Raw genomic sequence first — 22,678 nt, 5'->3', positions numbered from 1 at the left:
ATTAATCATTTACCATCATCAAGCATTATATGGAAACCCATTATTAAGTAAGACTTTGTAACAGTTGAGGCTAACACTAGTATTCAATTATTATGGCTTTAATCATGAAGAGTTTATTCAAGATAGTTTACAAGTATAGAGTCCAAATTTTTGAACATTAGTGCAAACATGCCTACTTTTCTATTGGGGAGATGATCCACAGCTTTGCTTGGAATCTTAAAATATATGTTCTGTTAAGGCTGTGAAAATTCTTCTGGAGAGAGAGAGAGAAGATATGTATACAAAGAGTTTGTACAAAGTATTAAATTGTATTACATGAAGTATTCAGGGACTGAGGGCAAAAGTTCAGAAAAAGCAGTATTACTGTGGGTTGAGATTGTACAGAAGAGTTACATTGTAAGACTTGCTTAAACTCGTAAATAGATAATACATACTATTGTCCTCTTGTTTTTTAGGAGATAAATGCATTTTTCCATTTAATACACTATAGTGATAACTAAAAATCCTATTGCAATTTTATGTTTCACTTAGGTTTAGATTCTTAAACTATATAAAATTATTTGAAGGCCTGGTTAATATGACTGAACAATTAAATAGCATCAACATATTCCATGAAATGAATTTTATCAAAAGATCAATATTTTCATCAACACTTACTTCTAAAAGGTGTTAATGTTATGGATGAAATTAAGTTCAATTGATTCTAAGGAAAAAAACCTACAATATCAATATGTTTTATGTTTAGCATTTCTGTGCAACTGTGGTAAAAATCAACTTATCTATTGCTAAGTACAATAAGTTATAAATAATAAAAAACAAAAGACTGAAACATAAAAATTAATTTTTAGAATTTACTTCATTTTCTTCCATCTATCAATTTTTATCAATTACTTAACTCTCCTATAAAATATATTTAACACATAATAATCTCTTCAGAATTCAAAGATACAGGTTTAGTTATAATTTATGTGCCATACTCTACAAATTGGGGAAAATACTTTTGAAGAGTTTAAAAATAAATAATGTTCCTTTCTTGCAGTCTTTATGAACAGATAATTATATATAACTTCCAGAAGCAAAACAATAATAGACTTGGATAAAACAATAAAATCTATTCTATTTTCATATATGTAGTTAAGTAGTATGTATCAAATAGAATTATATACATAGCTATATGCATACATGGGAAAATGTTTTCCTAATCTAATAAGCATATTAAGACTAGAGATTTCTTTTCTCCTATTTTAGAGAAAAATGTTTTTAGAACACTTTGGGTCCTTTAGTAGTTTTATTCTAAATATTTTTATGTCAATTTCATTTGTTGCATAAATTTGAACTTGATAATGAAACAAGGCCAAAGTGAATCCAATTCATCTCAAAACTCCTTTGGATGAATCACATGCTCTCTTGCATTTTGTCTTTGTGCCAGCTTTATATCAAAATCTCTTTGAATTACTTCATAAAGTTTTTGACTCATAATAAAAGAAATATTTAATTTTACAATTACTACCTCTCATAGAAAAATGGTATTATAATTTCGAAGCTTTTCTTATTTTTCATTAAATGAACAAAGTATGAAATTCAAGCAGCCATTAAAAATACTGTCTTTTAAGAATATAGGAGATTTTTCAAATTAAAATAATTACACCCCAGTCTACGGCCATGCCATCCTGAACAAGCCCGATCCCGTCTGATCTCGGAAGCTAATCAGGGTCAAGCCTGGTTAGTACTTGGATGGGAAACCACCTAGGAAGACCAGGTGCTGTAAGTGTAAAAAAATAAAATAAAATAAAATAATAAGGTAAGGGATTGTAAGCTGACAAGGTCCTTGCAATCTGTGAGGTCAACCAAGGGTTGCCTCGCCTAAAAAAAAAAAATTTACACCCCAACTTCGTAATTGGAAATAAAGCCCACTTTCTATGCTCCTCTGGTTTTAACCTTCCCTCTGGCAGTTTTACAACCTAACTATTAGAGGGCTATATCTACCAATTTAAAGGAATTAATAAAAATCATGGAAAAGGAATTAAATAAAAATCTTATATTGTCTTATCTTCTTAAAAATGTGACTTATCAACAAATAACAAGATTTAAGCTAAGATATACTACGAGTTAAACCAAGATATCATATTAATTCTATAAAGATTGACTTTTCTTTTAAACAAATAATAAAGGTCATCTGATAGAATCATTCCCTATCTCTGATTCTAAAATCATTTTTGCAGTTAAAAAGCAGAAAACAATAATTTAGTTGTTATGTCAGGACCAGGGAATCAGATCTTGCAAATTAGAACATTAGAATTAACTTATTATTTTTAAATAATTATTCACAAATGCATTTGAAATATAAAACTGACCTGTAATGGCCTGCTGAAATGTGAAAGGGTTAAAGAATAATTAAAACCTGAAACTGGACAAAGGAAGTCCATAACTTAGGCCTAGTTTCTGGAACCCTTAACCACATTCTGTTAATCATGAAACTTGTAACAATGAGCTCATACGCTAACTGCCAATTTTAGCCTGTGTAACCTTGCTTGCTTGCGTGGCATGAAAAATAATCAATTGTATATAAGCTGAAAATTACTGTTTGGCCATCGCCCATGGGAACATTGGCTATTGCCCATGGGAACATAGGCAATCACCCATAGGAACATAACATTCTAACACAAGCTTTCTGCTTCTGTACTTCCCGCTTGCACACCTGACCAGTGGGTTGACAGGTAGTGAATAGGAGAAAGATGGACCTTTGTGTTTAAGACAGAATGAAGAATAGGATTTGGGGCTTAAAAACCTTGTATCTTGGCATTTCGAGGCTGCTCCTTTGCAAGGACAGCCGCCGGCTAATAAACTGTCTCCTGGTTAAGAGCACTCAAGTTGGGTCTGGTTATTCTGGACACAACAACCTAAGAATTCCAAAATTACAGTATAAGCTACATAACAGATCCAGTGGATGAAGGCTTATTCATTTCAAAGAAGATATAGTACTCTGAATTCTGTTTGTTTTAGCATCTGGACATATATACAGCTTCTCAATTATTCAAGTCCCACTTATTCAGAAGTCCCACTGAAAGAATAACTACACCAGCCTAAAAGAAAACAATCAATATTTGTCCATACTTTCTCTCTATATATATATGTATATATATATACATACATGAACACATTTCACAGCTTTGATGCCTCATTTGTAATTCATAATTCATGTTATTATGCTCTCCATCTTTGACTTGTTTTAAAACAAAATACATCCAATATCTTTGATTTCTCCTCAGAATTATTTTGCAAGAATAAACTTATTTCCTTTATTTTTCATTTCTCTTAAAATATCTCTATTTAGAGGGTATCAATGTAATCTCACTTAAAAAAATCCAATTAGAACTAAATATGAGATATATATATATATATATATATATATATATATAAAAGAATATGATTCTCTATAGAGATAGACTATACAAGTAGATATATATGCGTGTACGCATGGTAATATTTATTTTATAGAAGAAAATTCACTGTTACAAGATTTAAATAACCATTAATGTTTTTAAAAATCCTCAAATTTGAAGCCTTTACAGATAATAAAATCCAAAAAGAATGACTCAAGAATGGCATATGTTAATGAAAAATCAGGAAAGATCAAGGCAGAAAGTTAAAACATACGGAAATCTTGAAATTAAGTGCTCATAAAAGCTAATGTATGTGAAGAAAGAATAAACATATCTGTCGAATATGGTAGGTTGACCTAGTCTGGGAAGTTTTTAAAACAAGATTCTTCATAATGCCACAATTTCTCTTCTCAAAAAAAACAAATATAATTAATAGTTTAATAATCTAATCAGACTTGCAATTTTTAAAGAAAAGAATAAAAGCTTCCTTCAAAATAAAAGAAACTTGCAAGACTGATATAATCATGGTATAAATAATGCTGCATTTTATTATTGATTAAAAGGGTTTGACCATGACATTTCATTCATCAGATTCTATTTCTCATTACATGAAAACAATGCACATTTATCAAGTATGTGTGTGGCTTCTCACATTTGTATTTTCTGGAGAATTGCTTTTTGCCTTAACTTCTGATGTTTATAGTATTTATTATGATTTTATCAGAATTGCAAAGTCCTTTAGAATTTGAGCCTATCCCAAAGATTTTAAGAAAACTATTATGAAAAAGTGTGTGCATGGAGAAATTTCAGTCTCATCCCATTACTGCATTACTTCAAATTTCTTTGTGTCAGTTGTTGACATAAGTATAAATCATTGACTGTTAAGAACATAGATTCCCACAAATGAAAATGGAAACCAATTGAATTCTCTGGAAGTGGTAAATCATTCACATGATTCGGTAATAGTCCACTCTGGTGAATCACCATGACATGATGATTATAGCACACTTTAAAACACAGTAAATTGTAATACATCAACAATTCTGTGCTCACTTTATTTCTCTGAAGACTCAATAGGTGTATGAATAACAAAGTAAACCTAAGATAAATCTTAACAAAAACTAAAACATATAGAAAAATCAAATTATACTTCCTTAACATGGATTCCCAAACACAACTTTAAAAATTTCAAGTCATAATGTGAGGTAAAAGAGAGAGGATACTAATCACAGAAAAAATTACCTAATAGGTATTCTTAAATATATATGTGTGTGTGCACACATGTGTGTATACATATATATATATATATATATACATACATATTTTTCTTACTGTTCATGATTATTTAGTGACTAATAAAAAAATAACTCTGAGAAAGCATCTTGCCCTTGTGAAAGTACATATCTCATTAGATAAGACTATTATAGATTCCAAAGAACAATATTTTAAGTTAAATACAAAAAACTCTTAAAATATAATCTGAAATCATGGAATAAGGCTACCTTATAAACAAAGACTACGTTATATGAGGCATTTTTGTTGTCTCCAAAACTCAACATCCCTGGAGAGGGCCCAAAACAGACTACATTATGCTGATTTCTGCTGTTACTAAACAATGTTAGAAAAGCTCTTTACTATGATGATTAGGGCATGCGTTACATTTCCATACTGAAATTTTAAAATTAAGATTAAAATATTTTTTCAAGGTAAGAAAGTAAGAATTAGTGTTATGCTAAGCATTTTTAGAAGAAATAAGAAAATGTTTAGATATAAAATACGTAGGAAAATGCAATTTCAAAAACAGCAAATTATCCCTCATTGGTATTTTTTTTTATTATTTTCTATAGTACTTTTCCTCTCAACTTTAAATTTATTTTAAAACAAACTTCTAAAAATTTATAAAAAGCATATAATTATTTTGCACAATATTGTTGATTACTGTTTAAGGCCAGGAATGAAAAACCACTTCTCTAAATTTGAACACTGTCACACTTAAATACATTTTTTTAAAAAGTAGGCATTTATTTTGAGTTTCAGACAGATGACCATTATTTTGAGGTTTTATTAGTTTTCATGCTTGAAGAGTTATTTTAGGATTCAAGTTGGGAATAAAGACATTAAAAGGATAAAACAATATTGTGCATTATAGAATAAAAGAAATAGGGGAAAAAACATTGTAACAATGCTGTCCAAAAGAAATATCATGTGAGTCACATGTCTTTTTAAGTTTTCTGTTAGCTATATGAAAAAGCAAAAACAGATGAAATTTATTTTAACAGTATATCTTACTTAACCCAATATATCTAAAATATTATCTTTTTCAACATATAATCAATCTACAAAATTAGCAATGGCATATTTTCCAATCTCTTTTGTATCCTAAGTCTTTAAAACCTGGTTATATTTTACACTAACAATACATCTCAATTTGGGCACGTAAGTAGTAGCTGCTGTACTGAACACATAGCCTTAGAGGACTGGGTAGCAACCCTCACAAACCCTACCTTTTCTAAGAAATCTGCGTTTAAAGAAAACAACGTAAATATGTATACAGAAGATATTGAAAAGTAGAAAATTTTACTGTATTATAAATTCAATATTTTCCCCCTTGAATGTGAAAACATACCAGTAGAATTTTCCACAGAAGTGTAGTCAAGGGCAAGAAAGTACATCTGGAAGAGCAGCTGAAAGAAGTATCGGAGCATGCTTCTTTTATTGGTGCCTTGTATCCAACACGGATTACCGCCATTAAATTGTAAGACAAAAATCACCTCAATTGGAGGCATTGAGCTGTATATTTCTTACTTATATAGCTTCTGCTTTTATTTTCCTTGATTTAGACTTATGGTTATTTGGAATAAAATATTTTTTGAAACAACTTTTTCAATATTTATGTGTTTTAAAGTTAATCCTTCTCTGTCTCCCTTACATTCTTTGTTCCTCTGTAGCCTTTGCAATATGTTCTTTCTAAAGAAGTAAATAAGTACATGTATGTTGGGTGTAAGGGTGCATATTTATGAGAAACAGGCATGTGGGGAAGTCACACTGTGAAAAGAGCTTTACTCACAGAGCCCCTTGACCCTTTGAAATACCCTCAGCTGTTCTTAGAACCACAGGAAACCTATTTGTTTATGGAAGTGTGCCAGGTGTTTCTTTTTCATAAATTCATAATTGATTAATCATCATCATCTAGAAAAAAGGGCAACATCATGATGAGAGTCTGTATATTCCATCTGTACATTAAATAAATAGAGTATTTTGAGTGAGAAATGCTGGAGAGATCAGGAGAGAGAAAGGAAGAGAGAAAATGTGAATAGAAAGTTAGAGAAGTAGATTTATAATTTCATCATTTTATAACCACCCAAACCATTTAAATTTTCAATCTATTTAGTAAAACCTTATGAATTGACAAAATCTGTGAATATGTTATTCTAAAATTATACCTGATTTAGTTATTTTTAGAATAATATTGAGGCTAAAGGAATGAAGTAAAACATTATATAATTGTCATTAAAAAACTGCTATACTTAGTAACATTGGGTAATAATATTTAACTTAAATTATTTGCAAATAAAATAGAGTTGACACTAAATGAAATACATATTTGTAAATGGCATTATCCTTCCTTTGAAGTTTCCAATATTTATTTAAAACATAGAAAATTGTCATTTAAAAGAGATGGCAAGAATGAAGAGAAAAATGATAGCTATTTGAGGCACTGAATTAAACCATGGACGAGATAGGCAAACATAAGTTATCAAGTAGATATTTCCTAAAACCAGATGATTTCAAATAAAAACAAAACAAAAATGAAACCCCCTCAAAGAAAAAATGTGCTTGAAATGGAGAATGGGGGAGAATAATTTACCCACCTGGCTATACACTGAAATATCAGGAGTGAATTTTAGCTGGTCTGGGCTCTATGATAAGAGACAACAAAAGAATTGCAGATAAAGAGCTTATTGCGAAAACCACATTTTGAAGAATACAAAGTAAACATTAAAAGTAAATTTCAAGCATAGCTATAAATAATTGCTAGCTAACAAGCAATGACCATTGTCTTTTTGTCTCACACTGTAGTTTTATTTTGGCTTTTATCCTCAATTATGATTTACAGGTAAACAATCTATTTCATATTTCAGAATAGGCTGATGTAAATCATTGGTAGAGCCCTGAGCTGTATAGCTGACAAATTAGATAAATCAACACACCTATATGTTCTTACTACTACAAAAAGGGTAGTCCATAGAATACATAATATCATCATTATTATCTGGGAGTTAGTTAGAAATGCAGACTTCCAGGCCCCACTCCAGACTTACTTACTCAGAATCTGCATTTATCAAGATTCCCAAGTGATTAGAATGTGAAAGAATCTAAAAAAAGTAGATTCCACATTCATCAAAAGCTAATGTGTACAAAATAGTGATTGAAAATTAAAATTTAATATAATTTGATAATGTGAACACTTCAATGGTATTCTGTATATATAATTGAATATACGTACATATCAAAGTGGAGGCTAAAATATAATGTGATGTGCTTCTCTTAAACACATCATACATATATGCCAATATGATACATTGCTTCAATTTAGAAGAATAAAAAATTTAATTAGGGAAAAAAAAACTACACCATTACATCTTGGAATGTATTTTTTAATCAACTTTATGCATTTTTCTTTATGGAGGTTGTTCTGGAATAAAATAGCACAAAGTAGTACATGGAAGAGAAAGAGACATAGGATGTATTTATTTTTTATGTCATAAATAAAAATTTTATTTTCATTTCTATAGTCTTATAATGTTTAGTATTTTATTAATCTATGTCACTCATATATTATAAATTATAATGTTCATGATGTTTACTTGAAATCAGTCTGAAAGAAGAAGATGTATAATTAAATAAATGAGTTGCTTACTAATTATTTTATGGATCCTGACTGGCTAACCTCACTAATCTACAAACTTTAATAAGTATTTCTGTAGGAGTTATATATTTCAGGTTTCTTTTTAAATAACAAAGACAATAAAGTATAAAAGTCATCCATTCTTAGGAGATAATTGAAAATATCATCCTTAATGCATGAATATTCTGAACTTCAATCACTTACTAAAAGGTTTTTGTCATACTTGTCGATTGATAAGAGTTAATACAAAGATGATAAGCTGAAAGCAGGTCTAACAATGCCAACCATTTTGGGTGTCTTAAAGCACTTTTGTTTTAAGTTGCAGTGAATACAATTTATTTTTCTGTAATTATCAGATAGATAACTCATCTGTTTTCTATATATTGATTCATTAATCTCATAAATTTTATAAACAATGTGAAATGTGAATAGTCTCACCTTGTAGAAATCCTTTCATATCTCGCCCTATGTAGGCTCAATTGCTCTCCTATTGTCATTTAGCAAATTGTTATTAGAGTCAAGACACATTGTCTACAGATCCCTAGTCCTATATATATTCTCAGAGTATTCAATTACCCACCAGAGAGCAATGGCAAATATTAACAGTGATTTATGGTAAATCGTTAGCTATTGTTCCATTACCCATTTATCCCACTGAGAGCTTTGCCTATTTAGAAATTACTGCACCTCCACCCACACTTTACTTTTAAAAAAAGATCCATTGAGGATATCAATGAAATCATTATGATTCAGGAGTTTTGGTAAGCACATTGTCCAAAATAGAGAAAAGTGTATCGCTGTTTTCCATCATAATAGTAACAACTGTGAAGAATGCTACAACTTTGCCTTGCTCATCTATTCAATGGTGCTCCTATCCGAATCATTGCTTATCTTTTTATTTCTCAAGCAGATCATCGCTTAAGTTTTCTTTCTGCTATTTTCTTCCACACATTTTACAGCAACACTCCATTTTAAAAGGTGCTAGCCTCCATGCTCACATTGTTGTTTCCTCCTCTGAGCACATAGATTAAAATGGAAAGAGATTATTATTAGAAGATTATAGAATCTTGGAAACATAGAGCTAGATCAGACTTTGAGGGTATCTATCAAATTGGTAATTCTCAATTATCAGTAAAGTGGATCAGAGGTAGGGGTGTATGCAAATGTCTAGGTCAGAGTTTCCATTGGCTTACGCAGAACCTGTAGTATGGCTTGGGTTCAAGTTCTTGAACTTGATGTGGAAATGCCTACAGCTGTGACTTCAGGCCACAATTGTAGAGATTATGACAATAATCATTCTGTGATTTCAAATATGATAATTTAGATAAAAAAATATTTTGAAAATAATAGTTATTACCATTAATAGCTTCCAAGAGATTAATTGAGTCATAAAGAAGAAGAATGACTTTCCTGGAGGCATTCACATACAGTTGAGACCAGAGCTGGGTTGTGATTTTGATTGGTTCCAATTATTATTGCTGTGTAACAAATTTCCCCAAATGGAGTGGCTTAAAACAGTTTTATTTTGCTCCTGTTTTGGGGCTCAGGTATTGGAGAAGAGCTTGGCTGGGTAGTTTGCATGTGGAGTGTCTCATGCAGTTGTAATCGGATGTCAGCTGGGGTAGCTGCAGTCAATGGAAATTTTATCTTAACTGGACATCTGAAACAACCTACCAGGTGGAGCTTATTCTTGGCTAGGAGCTCACCTGGGGCTCTTGACTAGAGCATCTATACATGGCGTCTCCAAAGTGAAGGTCTCAGGGTAGTTAGATTTCTGATATGGTGTATGGATTCTCCCAGAGTGAACATGTCAAAAGAATCAAGTGGAAGCTATAGGTCTTGTATGAACTAGCCTTGGAAGCATCCAGTATCATTGCCACCATATTTTATTGGTCAAAGCATTCACAATCCTTTTCTTATTCAAAGGAAGGTGGCGTAAACCCCATACTTCAATGATAGGAATGTCAAAGACCTTGAGAACATTTTACAAAACCACCACACTCTGGGTTGCTTCTGATGTACCTTGTTATATTATGTCACTTCTACTGAGAAACTTTATGAGAAGTTATCACTTCCCATGTCCCTCTGGATGGCCAGAAAAATAGTTCTCATGCTGAAACTACAATAGATTTAAACATAAGAAAAGTGTTATATATTCAATATTTAAAATTTAGCTGCATACCTTTCAATAAAAAATCAACAAAATATAACTGAGTACCGCTCTGTGAGTACCCCAAACCTGGGTACTAAAAATACAATTATTAAAAAAAAAAATAAATTGCCTTCCAGTATAGCCAGAAAAGCAGAAAAGTCAACTTGGAATTAAAAATAATGTTACTAAGTTGCTATGACAGAAGGATGGACAGGGTCTGACATGAAGGTCTTTATTGAATAGGAGGATAAAGAAATGGTTGCAGAGGATTGAGGTTAGAGGGGCATCTGGAGGGATCTTTGACACCAAAGTGGTCAGAGCTCTCCTTGGCCAAAGATATAACATTCCAAACACACATATATTGAAGAAGGCAAAATGTATGAACAAAAACTTTGAGATAAATTTAATAAGGCTATGATGGAAGATATAAATGTGGTAGTTAAAGATGAGTGTCAAAAATTGAGCCAGAAATTACATTTTTTATATCATAGTCAGAAGTTTGTATATTAAAAAAAAATATGGTCATTTAATATTAATGATGTAACTCAAACAATTGAAAAGCGACAGTTGATATTATAAGATTTCTGTGATGATACTTTCTAATAATGGAAACACTTTAATTAAAATATTTCAAAATATTCAAACTAAATTTTAGAGCAGAGAGGAAGCATATTTAAAGAAACCATGGATGTTTAATGCAAAGACTATATGAAACATAACTGAAACTAGATTAAAATCAGGTGTTAATTTAACTTTGCCATGGCATGGGTTGGATTATGTTCAAATCATCCAGTATTTGCATTTACATATAGTAATCAAGACAGAGCAAGCAACAGGGAGAACAGATTCTTTGTTTTAATTCTCAAGGGACAAAACACATGGCACTCACATCAATTGGTTCCTGTGCTTGTACTGTATATGAGCTGGCTAATTAAAGTGAGAGAGTTTCCTAGATCAGGTATAAAACAAAGGTCCTTTGTAGTTAAAATTTTCTGCACATGGAATGTGTTAAAGTTAGGATAAATATGCAGGATGTTGTTTACAGCTCAAATATTTAATTATTTATAAGAAGAATGTCGGTTGAAAATAAATGGGATGCAGGAAAATAATTTAAGAGAAGCAAGTAGAGCTCTGATCCACAGGCTCAAGACAACAGAGTCTTACTCCCCAAAATGTGCTCTGTAGAATAGAAGTATGGGTATCAATTGGGAGTCTGTTAGAAATGCAGACTCTCAGGTCCCACCAAATCAGAATCCACCTTTTAACCAGATTCCCAGGTGATTCTTATGAACATTTAAACCTTGGAAGCACAGATAATGGGTACAGGACATGCAGGTTGGAGATGACCTTGAAAGCTATAGTGTAGACCTTTGCATTTGTTTTCATGAGTTGGTTGAAAGAACATGAGTCATGTCTTGAAGAGGAAAAAAACACATAAAGGAATAGATAAAGATGAGAAAAATTTAAAAGCCATTGTATGGGGTGTGGTTTGAACAAGTAATTAAGAAGGGGCAGGAATATATATAATAAAGCAATTATATATATATATGTACATATATATATATATATATAATTGCTTTATTTATATAAAGAGTTGAAATAAATAATGGACAGATGTAGTCATAGTCTGTTATTAAGTGCCTAAGACAGTGGCTGGCACATAGAAGACATTCCATATCAGCATTAATTGAGTGACTAAGCTTTACATATCTCACTTTATTATGTAAAGTAATTTTGCATATATTATATCACTTTGAGTCAAACAATATCCTGGTAAAGTAGGTAGAATAGGTAGTTAGCATCATTAGACAAATGCTTTCAACCTGTCTACTTTGTAATAACTTAAAATCAACAGGTATGACAAACCTTTTAGTGCATGATTGATGTTAAAAATATTCATGCATTAAAGATAACATTTCTGATTGTCTTAGAAGAAGGATAATTTTTACATGTCACTGCATTTGTTTAAAAAAGATTAAGTTAACTTCTATGTAAATGCTAACTAACTTTGAATAGTAAATTTACTCAGTTTAATTTATCAAATCTTCTTACCTTGTTACTTCAAGGATTTAAAGCAGGGATTGTGGATAATGAAATTTAAAATCTTGGAGGAGGGTAGGTTTGGGACATATCCTACTTTGTCACTATTGAAATATAAATGAAAATAACATGATTTCACAGGTGAGTCTGAGAACCAGTGGTCACATTTTGCATCTCTTTCTCATCGGTGCAGAACATTTGGCTGTTTAAGCGCAGTACAATTTTCTTAAAATAGTGTGTGTTTTAACAAAAGAGGCATAAAAAAATAGAATATTGAGAATGATGAACTACAGAGAAGTAACAACTTTTCAGATCATAGGTGAGACCAGAATTTGAAGTCACTTTCTGATTAAAAATTGAGAAAATGTTCTTCCATAGTGAATCTCATTTTTAATTTCAAATTTGAGACACATTATATAACGTGTGATCTGACCGAAAGATAATTGTTTGCAGTTAGCACTGACCATCCATGTAAATCTGGAACATATTTTCAACATAATTTGCCTCTCAAAACAGCTTGCTCATGTTAAAGGAGCAAATAAAAGCTGGGATTCTTGTAAAGAAAGAACAAAAGTAATTAAAGAACATATGATTGTTTTATCTTATTGGATAAATATTTGACTTATATAAAGATATATTGTATTTTATTAAATATTTGACTTATATCAAGATATATTGTATTTTATTAAATGAACAGTCTTATTTAAGATATTAAGATATATTATTCTATTTGTGAGAACAGAAATTTGTTACTTGATGAATCAAAGATTTTTTTAATATAATTAATAGTACAATCGTATTCTTCCAGTATAATATTGTTCATTCTAAATTTGCTCAAATTTATCATAAACAAAAGCATATATGTAAAATCACTTTAAAGAATAATTTAGGCTTTCTGTCTCTTCGATTAGGCCTAATTGTCTAATGCTTAACAATTCATATTTGTCAACCATCTCAACTGGATACTTAATATCTGTAATCAAATAGAGTCAACCACATTGTAAAGTCCTACTTGGTTTACAGAATTTTCTCTGAAGATGAAAGATCATACCATTGATGTTCATAAGTATACAATAATCTTATCCATTTAAAAATTATAATTGCTACCATGTTTCTACACTGGCTATACACCAGGCACTGTCCTGGGCATTTGATATACAATCCTTAATTCTTACAAACATTATTCAAAAAAAGTCATTATCCACAAATTATATAAATGGAAATTGAAGCTTAAAGAAGTTAAATTTGCCCAGGGTCACACTTAGTCAGGCTATATTCTAAATACTATGTTCTTCCTAATATGCCATTCTGTTTATCGCATTACAAAAATCACAACTTTAATAAGATATCATTTGCATTTTCAGAAGATTACAGGGCTTTTTGCGTTTCTGTGAATCACTTAAGAATACTCTTTTAGGGAAGAGAAACATGACACATATGATAGAAGCTCTGATCATCCCTCTTGTGACCAAATCAAGTTGTGACAGAAACAAGAAGCAGACAGGGAAATCACCTGGGATCTAGATAAACAAGCCCTACAACTAAGGAGAGAAAGAAGAAATCACCCTGTAATGGGAGGAGGTAGGACGGGGCAAGGACGCAAGGCTGCCTGTCCTGAGTGGCTGAGCAGGATAGAGGCTGTAGCAGTGACAGCTGTAGACACCTCTTAAAGGGGCTATGTCTGCAAGTGGACTTTCGCGGTGACAGACCTTCTTGACCTTCTTGCTCTTAGCACCAGAGCTGGATGGGCTGAGCAGGGGGCACCAGAGACTTACAGGGGGACACTGAGTAGTCTGAGTGAGAGCCAAGACAAGACTCACTCTGTACAGAAGTGTCGGCAGTATCCATTGTTCCTCTGTTGAGATCTCCCCCCAACCCCTCGCCAGTGTGTGGACTTAGCATATTATAGATGAGACTTCATCAAACTGGATAACAAAGGTCGTTTGGCCCAGAGTATTCCCTGAAACTCCACCTCCCCTAATTCGCAGCCCCACCCAAGCCACATCTAGTTGCATCCCTGGCGAGTCAGGTGCTCCTTGCTGAGCAGTTCCTAGACTCACAGTGGTGGCAGCTGAATGCGTTTTCTGGCATGGCCTCTAGAGGCAACTATAAGCACAGTATCTGTGTATTGCTTGCTGAATCTTAACAGGTGGCCCCAGAGGGGCACAGGCTGGGGCTAAATTTGGCCTGCAGTTGAACTCCTCTCAGGACTGCCACTGGACACCAACTACACAAAGCCATGCTAATAAGACTGGAAGACTTAGGAGCTTTGCTTATTTAGTACGTAAAAACAGACACAGAAAGGCAGCCAAAATGAGAAGACAAAGAAACAGAAAGCATATGATAGAACAGAACAGAGATCAAGAAATAATGGAAGTAAGCAACCTACCAGATGCAGAATTCAAAATACTGGTTATAAAGATGCTCCATGAACTTAGAGAAACTGTAAATGAATTCAGTGAAAACTTTAACAAAGAGATAAAAAAAACATAAAAATGGAAATGGGAATTATGAAAGGGAACCAGTCAGAAATGAAGAACACATTATCTGCAATGAAAAGTATATTAAATGGAATAAACAGAGTGAATAAAGAAGAGGATCAAATGACCTATATAGAAGATGTGGAAGCCAAGGACTCTCAATCAGAAGGCAAGGAAAAAAAGAAGCCAACACATAATAATAATTTAAGGAGCCCATGGGACACTACTAAATGCAAAAATATCTGTGTCATAGGAGTACCGGAAGGAAAACAAGATCTTGAAGAGCAATTTGAAGAAATAATGATGGAAAACTTCCCTAATCTGATAAAGGAAATAGACATAGAAGCCCAGGAAGTACAGAGCTCCACACAAGATGAACCCAAGGATGCCCACACCAAGAGACATCATAATTAAGATGCCAAAGGTTAAATACAAAGAGAGACTCTTAAAAGCAGCAAGAGAAAAACTGTTACCTACAAGGGCACACTCATAAGACTAGCAACTGATTTCTCAAAAGAAACTATGCAGGACAGAAGGGCTTGGCACAAAATAATCAAAGTGTTGGAAATCCAGGATCTACAACAAAGAATATCCAGCAAAGCTATCATTTAGAGTCGAAGGACAAAGAACTTCTCAGACAAAAATAAGCTAAGGGAATTTATCACCACCAAGCCAGTATTACAGGAAATGTTGGAGGGACTTCTTTAAGAAGAAAAAATATGTATCAAAAATAGGAATAAAGAATAGTAATAACTACATTCCTATCAACAAGAACCTTAAATGGAAAAGAATTAAGTGCTCCTACCAAAAGATAAGGAGGTTCAATGGATAAGAAAACAAGACCCCTACATATGCTGCCTATAAGAGACTCACTTCAGATTAAAAGACACACGTAGATTAAAAGGAAGGGAATGGAAAACTATATTGTCTTGATGGATCTAGAGGTTATTGCATGGAATGAAATGGGTCAGATAAAGACAAATACTGCATAATTTCACGTACATGTGGAAACTAAAGAGCAAAATAAACAACAACAACAACAACAAACAAAAATAAACTCATAAATATAGAGAATATTTTGAGAGCTACTAGATTGGAGAGGGGTTGAGGGGTACGGCAAAAAAATGCAAAGGGATTAGGAGGTGCAAATGGATAGTTACAGAATAGACATGGAGATGTAAAATGTAGCATGAGGAAGATGGTTAATAATGTAATAAATATGTAAGGGAGAAGAGGGTTACTAGATTTAGTGGGGTGATCACTTTGAGAGTTATGTGGATCTCTGATCACTGTGCTATACCACTGAAGCTGGTATATTACTATATGCCAAGTACAATAGAAAAAAAGAAATGTTGAATTGTATAATGTAAATACAAGCAACTAATTGTATATTATATTTCAATAAATCCAGAAAAGAATACTCCTTTAGGTAAGACGTAATGACAACATTATTACACAATAATTACACAATGACATAATTACATAATAAAGTCTAGTTCAGAGAAAGAAAATAGTGTATAATGTTTAAATTAGAAAGAAATAGTAGAAAAATTCCTCATTTTAAAGTTAGCTAGGGCAATCATTTGTGGAATGATTATATGGCATATATCCATGGTAATAAAGAGATTATATAACTTATTTTCCAAATCTGTTCACTTTTGAGAATGAGGGAATAATCACCAGACAGATTGTGGAACTGCGTGCTTAAACTGAGATTACCCTTAGTAAACTGGAATGTATGATCATCCTATACACAGGAAGGGATAAATGATGATAAAGTTGAACTGGTGAATGAGAGAAACAGAGTTGAGACTAATCTGTAATGCTTTATGCATTTTAGAAGTTTTCCTTCTGGAAGAGATATGCCAAATGAGGGTTAGGAAAGTTTGTCCAAGCTATTTGTTTTTAAAAAATTGCTCCCTTGTTAGAGTGATTTGATATAATAAATTAGTATGAAATAGTACTCTTAAAAGTGTTAGAGACTGTCCCAGATTAGAGAAGAAAGGGAAGGTGAAGTGCAAGGATCATTCAGTTTTATATGTCTTCCTGATTCAGAAGCTGTATAATTTCCTTTTTAATCAAACCCCACCATTCTTAATCAGATACTTAAAACATTCCATAAAGCACAAATATATATATGTGTATATATATATATATATATATATATATATATATATATGTGTGTATGGTTGTAGAACAACAAACATACACATGAAAAATAAATGTGCAAATACTATTTTTCCATTGTGTTAAAAATAATTTACATAATTCTATAACTAATAAAATGGAATTGACTATCCAATAAATTGAATTTTATATCATGTTTGTTATCAACTAAATAATTCATTATTCTATTTTATATACACACTCTTTAATTAACTTAGTGACTCAAAGGTAGGACACTGCTAATCCATTCATTTCCACAAGCCCACACACTCCCTCCAAAAATGCACAAAACGTATGTGAGTATAAGAGCAAAAGGTTAGGAGTTTAATATGAAGGAATTTTTAATCAGAGGAGAAAACAGCTGGTTGAGGTTCACTCCACCTCAAACTGGAGCTCACAGATTGCATGGTGATTAGTGACACCTGTTTTCTACTAGCCTTTTCCTGAAGCAGGCAAAGCATGAACTTGGCCATAGGAGTGTTCTTGACATTTTTGTTGTACTTTCTTTTAAAGACTACATAATTTTTTTTAAAGCCAGCTATTTATTTTTAGTCATGGTGTGCCTATTAAAAAAATTTGGAGGCTAAATTTGCCTGTGGCAATAGGAAACTATTTTATAAGGGGAAGGAGAGAGGACAATATTTTCAGTAATTTGGAAAGAGTCTATTTTAGTATACTCATAAATGTTTAATTTTTTAAAATTCACCCAAAACTTACAATTTTCAATAATATTTTATTATTAGAATCATATTACTTCCATGAAATCATTGAGAGAACTGATAATTTCAGTCTGAATACCACAAATTAGCTTTGCTCTTTATGCCATGTGGCTTCTTCACTCTTTTGCCTCATCTACCACTTCCTTGGAACTTGTATTCATTTATTTTCTTCCTTTCACATGTCAGAGTTGGAATGGAAAGAAAATCTGGTTCAACTTAGCCATTTTACAGCTGAGAATTCTGAGGCCCACACAAAGGAAGTGACTTACTCATATCAAATATCTTGAAGATGACAGAGCTGAAACTAGGATGTGGTACTTTATTACGGAAACTCTGTAGAAACTAATATGAATGACTAGATAAAGATGATTATGGAACCACTGTTGTGAAAAACAAAATTCATTTCACAACATTGATCACATTGATTCTATTTTTTTTTTCTTTTTTACAATTTATGAAGTTAAAGCCTAAGAAAGAGGGGCAACCTCTTTAGGTAGTTATAGCAAAGATAGACCGGAATCCAAGTTTTCAAACTCACAGGCCAAGTGATCATGTCCAAATACCTCATGCTATGTCTCATACATACAAACCCAAACACAAAAATACCCTGTAAAAATTCTTGATCCCAAGAGATAGACATTTCAGAAACTCCATTTACTGCTTATGGTTTGGTAAATTATGTAATTGCTTTTTTATGTTACTCCGCTCATTCAGTGAATATATTTATGTAATGGACTTTTACAGAGTCCCAACTCTATGCTAGGCACTGTGTCATACTTTAAAGTTTTATAGATACCACTGCAACTGCATCTATCACTTTTATCACCTGTTGAATCACCAACATCAAATGAACATTAATATATGCTTGTTTAGCACTCCTAAATTTTAATAGCACACTCCAAATAAATCTACATCATAGTGGTAAATCTTTTATTGTTTAAATTCTGATATTTAATCAAATTATGTCACCAAACATAAGAGCTATACACTTCATTAGACTTTAGAGAATGTATAATGTTTAATAGAGATTGAAAAAAACTCATTAGAAAAAACATAAGACTAAGTATCAAAACAGGACTCCTAATTTTAACTTCTCTATTTACAACTTTGACAATTGTGAACCGCTTGACTTAACTGTGCAGACATATTTTATGTCTGCTCTCTCCATTAGAAATGGCCAAAGTGCTCTGTAACAGAGCCAGACTGATTTTTTTTATCTTCCCAGATTGTATTCTTTAGTTAAAATGGTTGCAATTCCAAAGACTTCTCCCCATCAGGATCTTCAGGTTCTGATGAGTCTGATGTGGCCACTGCACCCCTTGATATATGCTCTTGAACATTATGGCCTGATGAAACTATCGGACCATTTAGACCTCAAGATCAGAGATTCCAGCTTCCTGAGAACATAGATTTTGATTGTCAATTCAATGGGACCACATCACTAAAAAACAAGCCAGTTTCCTAAAACTTAACCTGATATTCTAGCAGAAGATTTATCCAGTGAAAGACATGAGTTTGTGATGACACAATATGTGAATGAATTTCAGAGTAATGATGCACCTATTGAACAAGAAATTAATGGTGTTTGGCCTTTTGAGCTATGCTTCTCTTGCTCAGTACCACTTCCATGTCTAGAAATATACTTTCCCTTCTAATAAAGCTATTCTTTTCTGCTGAAAAAAAAAAAGAATAAAAAGAAGAAGAAAAAAAGAGAAAAGAAAAGAAATTAATGGTGCAGAAACTTTGAAAGTGCCAAAGTAGAGTATGCAATCTAAACATGCCCGGAATTTCCACGAAGAATTTTTCAATCACTGTTTCCAGAAGTGACCACAACAAACTCATGATTCTGACTGTAACACAGAAAACTAAGAATGATATGACTGTTTGGAGTGAGAAAGTAGAAAACAAAAGAGAAATTCTCTTAGAAAAGTTCATCGATGGTGCTAAGAAATATGCTACACTCCTTGAGCTAAAGGCTATTGGGATGACTTTATTGACCTATCATCTGGTTTGGCAATTTTTGGACCATATACAAACAACACTCTTTTTGAAACAGATGAATGTTATCAATATTTAAGATTCTCTGTTGATGATATTGGCTGCTGTAAAGTGAGTCATCATAGTCTCCAGCGTACCTGTGTGGTTGTAGGAAGTATCTTTACAAATGCAACATTAGCCATCCACATTATGCAGAAATTGAGTGTAAACTAGCAGTAATGTCAATTAATTTGCTGTACTATTTGTACTAAACATTTGGGTTAATCTATAAATACTGTCAAACCCTTCAGTTTTTAAAATTTACTTTTTCTTTTTCCAGATAATTATTTCAACATTGATGAATTTACAGCATTGGCAAGTAGTTTGTGATTTTTAAATCTCAAATGTTTATTTACACTGTCATTGTATGCATGTTGAGCACGTCCACATTGTACAGAATGTGGTAATTAACATGTAATCAGGGTATGCTCTCCTGGAAAAATTTCTGTTTTGATTTTTTTTTTTTTCCAAAATAAGTCACACTTTTAGTTATGATGAAACTTTTTTAAAAAATGAAAATACTCAATGGACAAAAATGTTTTCTGTCAATAGTATATAGACATGATAGTATATTGTGTTAAGGCCTATCTCAATCAAATGTCTGTGCATCAGTTTTGACCATGAACATTTCATTTTTTTCAACAGAGAGGTGAGATAACCGTTGCAACTAATGACAAAGAAAGAAAGAAAGAAAGAAAGAAAGAAAGAAAGAAAGAAAGAAAGAAAGAAAGAAAGAAAGAGAGAGAGAGAGAGAGAGAGAGAGAGAGAAAGAAAGAAAGGAAGGAAGGAAGCTGAAGGAAGAAGGAAGCTTTGAAGGAAGGAAGGAAGGAAGGAAGGAAGGAAGGAAGGAAGGAAGGAAGGAAGGAAGAAAGAAGAAAGAAAGAAAAGAAAAGAAAGAAAGAAAGAAAGAAAGAAAGAAAGAAAGAAAGAAAGAAAGAAAGAAAGAAAGAAAGAAAGAAGAAAGAAAAGTCTACTGAAAACAAAAGTTCAGACTTCCTCTTTGGAGAAAGCAAGATGTCTTTGCTGATATCACAGGACTTAGGAGATAATTAAATATTTCAACATATGGAAAGTACTTACAATAGTTCCTTGAACTTAGAAAGTGCTGGATAGCTATTAGTTGTTTTATTATTACAGAATTTAGTCATAACATAGCTTTAAAGACAATTTTGTGCTAGTAAATTTCAGGCACTCTCATGTACTAACATGAAAGGTCAATACATTAAGTTGTTATTCAATCTTCAGGAATTAGGTTATAAAGTTTGTTATAAAGTTTCAGATACTTAGGACAAAGATATTACTTGATTTCTCAATGAACTAGAGATTGCAAAGGCACTTAGTTGAAGAGAATTAGAAAGATGAATGGGAGATATGATTGTCAAGAACAAAACCTGAGAAGATGTTTTTGTAGGCTTTACACTACACCCATGGAGCTAAATGGAGCTAGAGCTCTCACTCTACTAGTCAGCTTCATTAATTCTGGGGAAAATTCCTCTGTATTAGCATAGGAATGCCTTGCTTGTCTAGTCCTGAAGGTCTCCTACCAATATTTTTATTCAATATGAGACATTTCTGCAATGGCTTTCAAATAGAGGTATTCAGTGTTTACAGCACTGTAGACATAGATGTTATTCTTTTCCAATTGAAACAAAATTATTTATGTGATTTTATTTGCTAATGTTAATTTAAATGACTTCAGCACAGATGATTTAAGAAGCCATTTATTTGTTTTCATATCAAATTTTGTTTTGTCTCCTTTTCTAGTCTGCCTTTAACAAAATATTAGAACATCTCTTTATTATTTTCAAAATTACTTATTAAGCAATTAATCTGAGCCAGGCAGTATGCAAAATAATGGGATCACAATGCCCACTAGAAAACTTACAAGGGGCAAACAGAAAAGTATATAGAAGTAAATTAAATTGTTTGACAAAAATGGTTTAATCAGGCATTGGAACCAGCATGGGTAGTAGTATTAGATGAGTTTTTCTAATGAATGTGACTAGATGATACTGGAAAAATGAGGAGTTAGGCAAATTAGGTTGGAAAAGTAAGTGGGGGAAGAGAACAAAGGGGCAAAGAGAATACAAGTGTTAGTGTAAGAGAGACCATTATTCTCTCATTCTGTCTACTTTTATAATTCTGTTTCTCTCTTACAGGAAACTTATTGTTTTTCTTCTGCATATTATGTTTGTTACAAAAAATTTTGTCTTTGAAGCTTTACTAGGGAAAAAGCTGACAACTACAACTCCCCTAGAGATGTTGGGGGTCAGGATCTAGTCCTTATCCTCTCTTCCTCACCCATACTAAGCAAAATCTCTCCTTGACTTAGAAGATTTAATCACTTCTCTTTGGATGAGTATTAAAAACTTATTTCTGTAAGTACATGTAATTATCATTTATTATGTTTATTTTCTTCTCTTTCCCAATGATTAAGTTACTCCTTTTATTAACTGTTTTAGAAAACAAAACAAGATAAAACAAAATATCATAGTTTATTTTATCAACAAAGCAACTTGCTTTCTGATTTTAAATAATATAGATGTTATATACACTATATATTCATAAATATATATATATATATATATATATTTTTTTTTTTTTTTTTTACTATTTTTCTAAGTGAATCACGAAGTTCAAGTCAGGCCAGAGTCACCAACTCCACCCTCACACAGTAGAAGCATCAACCCAACCACTTTATTCTTTTTCTTGGTGACTACACAAATGCCATATAACTCAAACATGGAAGAGACCTGGTACGGCTAATGATCGGACATTGCACACACTCTTAT

The 22,678-nt window shown here is 32.2% G+C and overlaps 2 pseudogenes; both read left to right on the top strand.

The window, feature by feature from the left end:
- The first annotated feature begins 1,652 nt into the window (after positions 1-1,652).
- Positions 1,653-1,771, top strand: LOC120596663 (uncharacterized; annotated as a pseudogene).
- Positions 1,772-19,022: 17,251 nt separating this feature from the next.
- Positions 19,023-20,060, top strand: LOC120596612 (methylmalonic aciduria and homocystinuria type D homolog, mitochondrial-like; annotated as a pseudogene).
- Positions 20,061-22,678: the final 2,618 nt, after the last annotated feature.

Source organism: Pteropus medius, unplaced genomic scaffold, assembly GCF_902729225.1.
Source record: "Pteropus medius unplaced genomic scaffold, Ma_sr-lr_union100, whole genome shotgun sequence".
NCBI lineage: Eukaryota > Metazoa > Chordata > Mammalia > Chiroptera > Pteropodidae > Pteropus > Pteropus medius.
The sequence above is the reverse complement of the archived record's forward strand: the minus strand, read 5'-3'. Positions and strand labels throughout refer to the sequence as shown.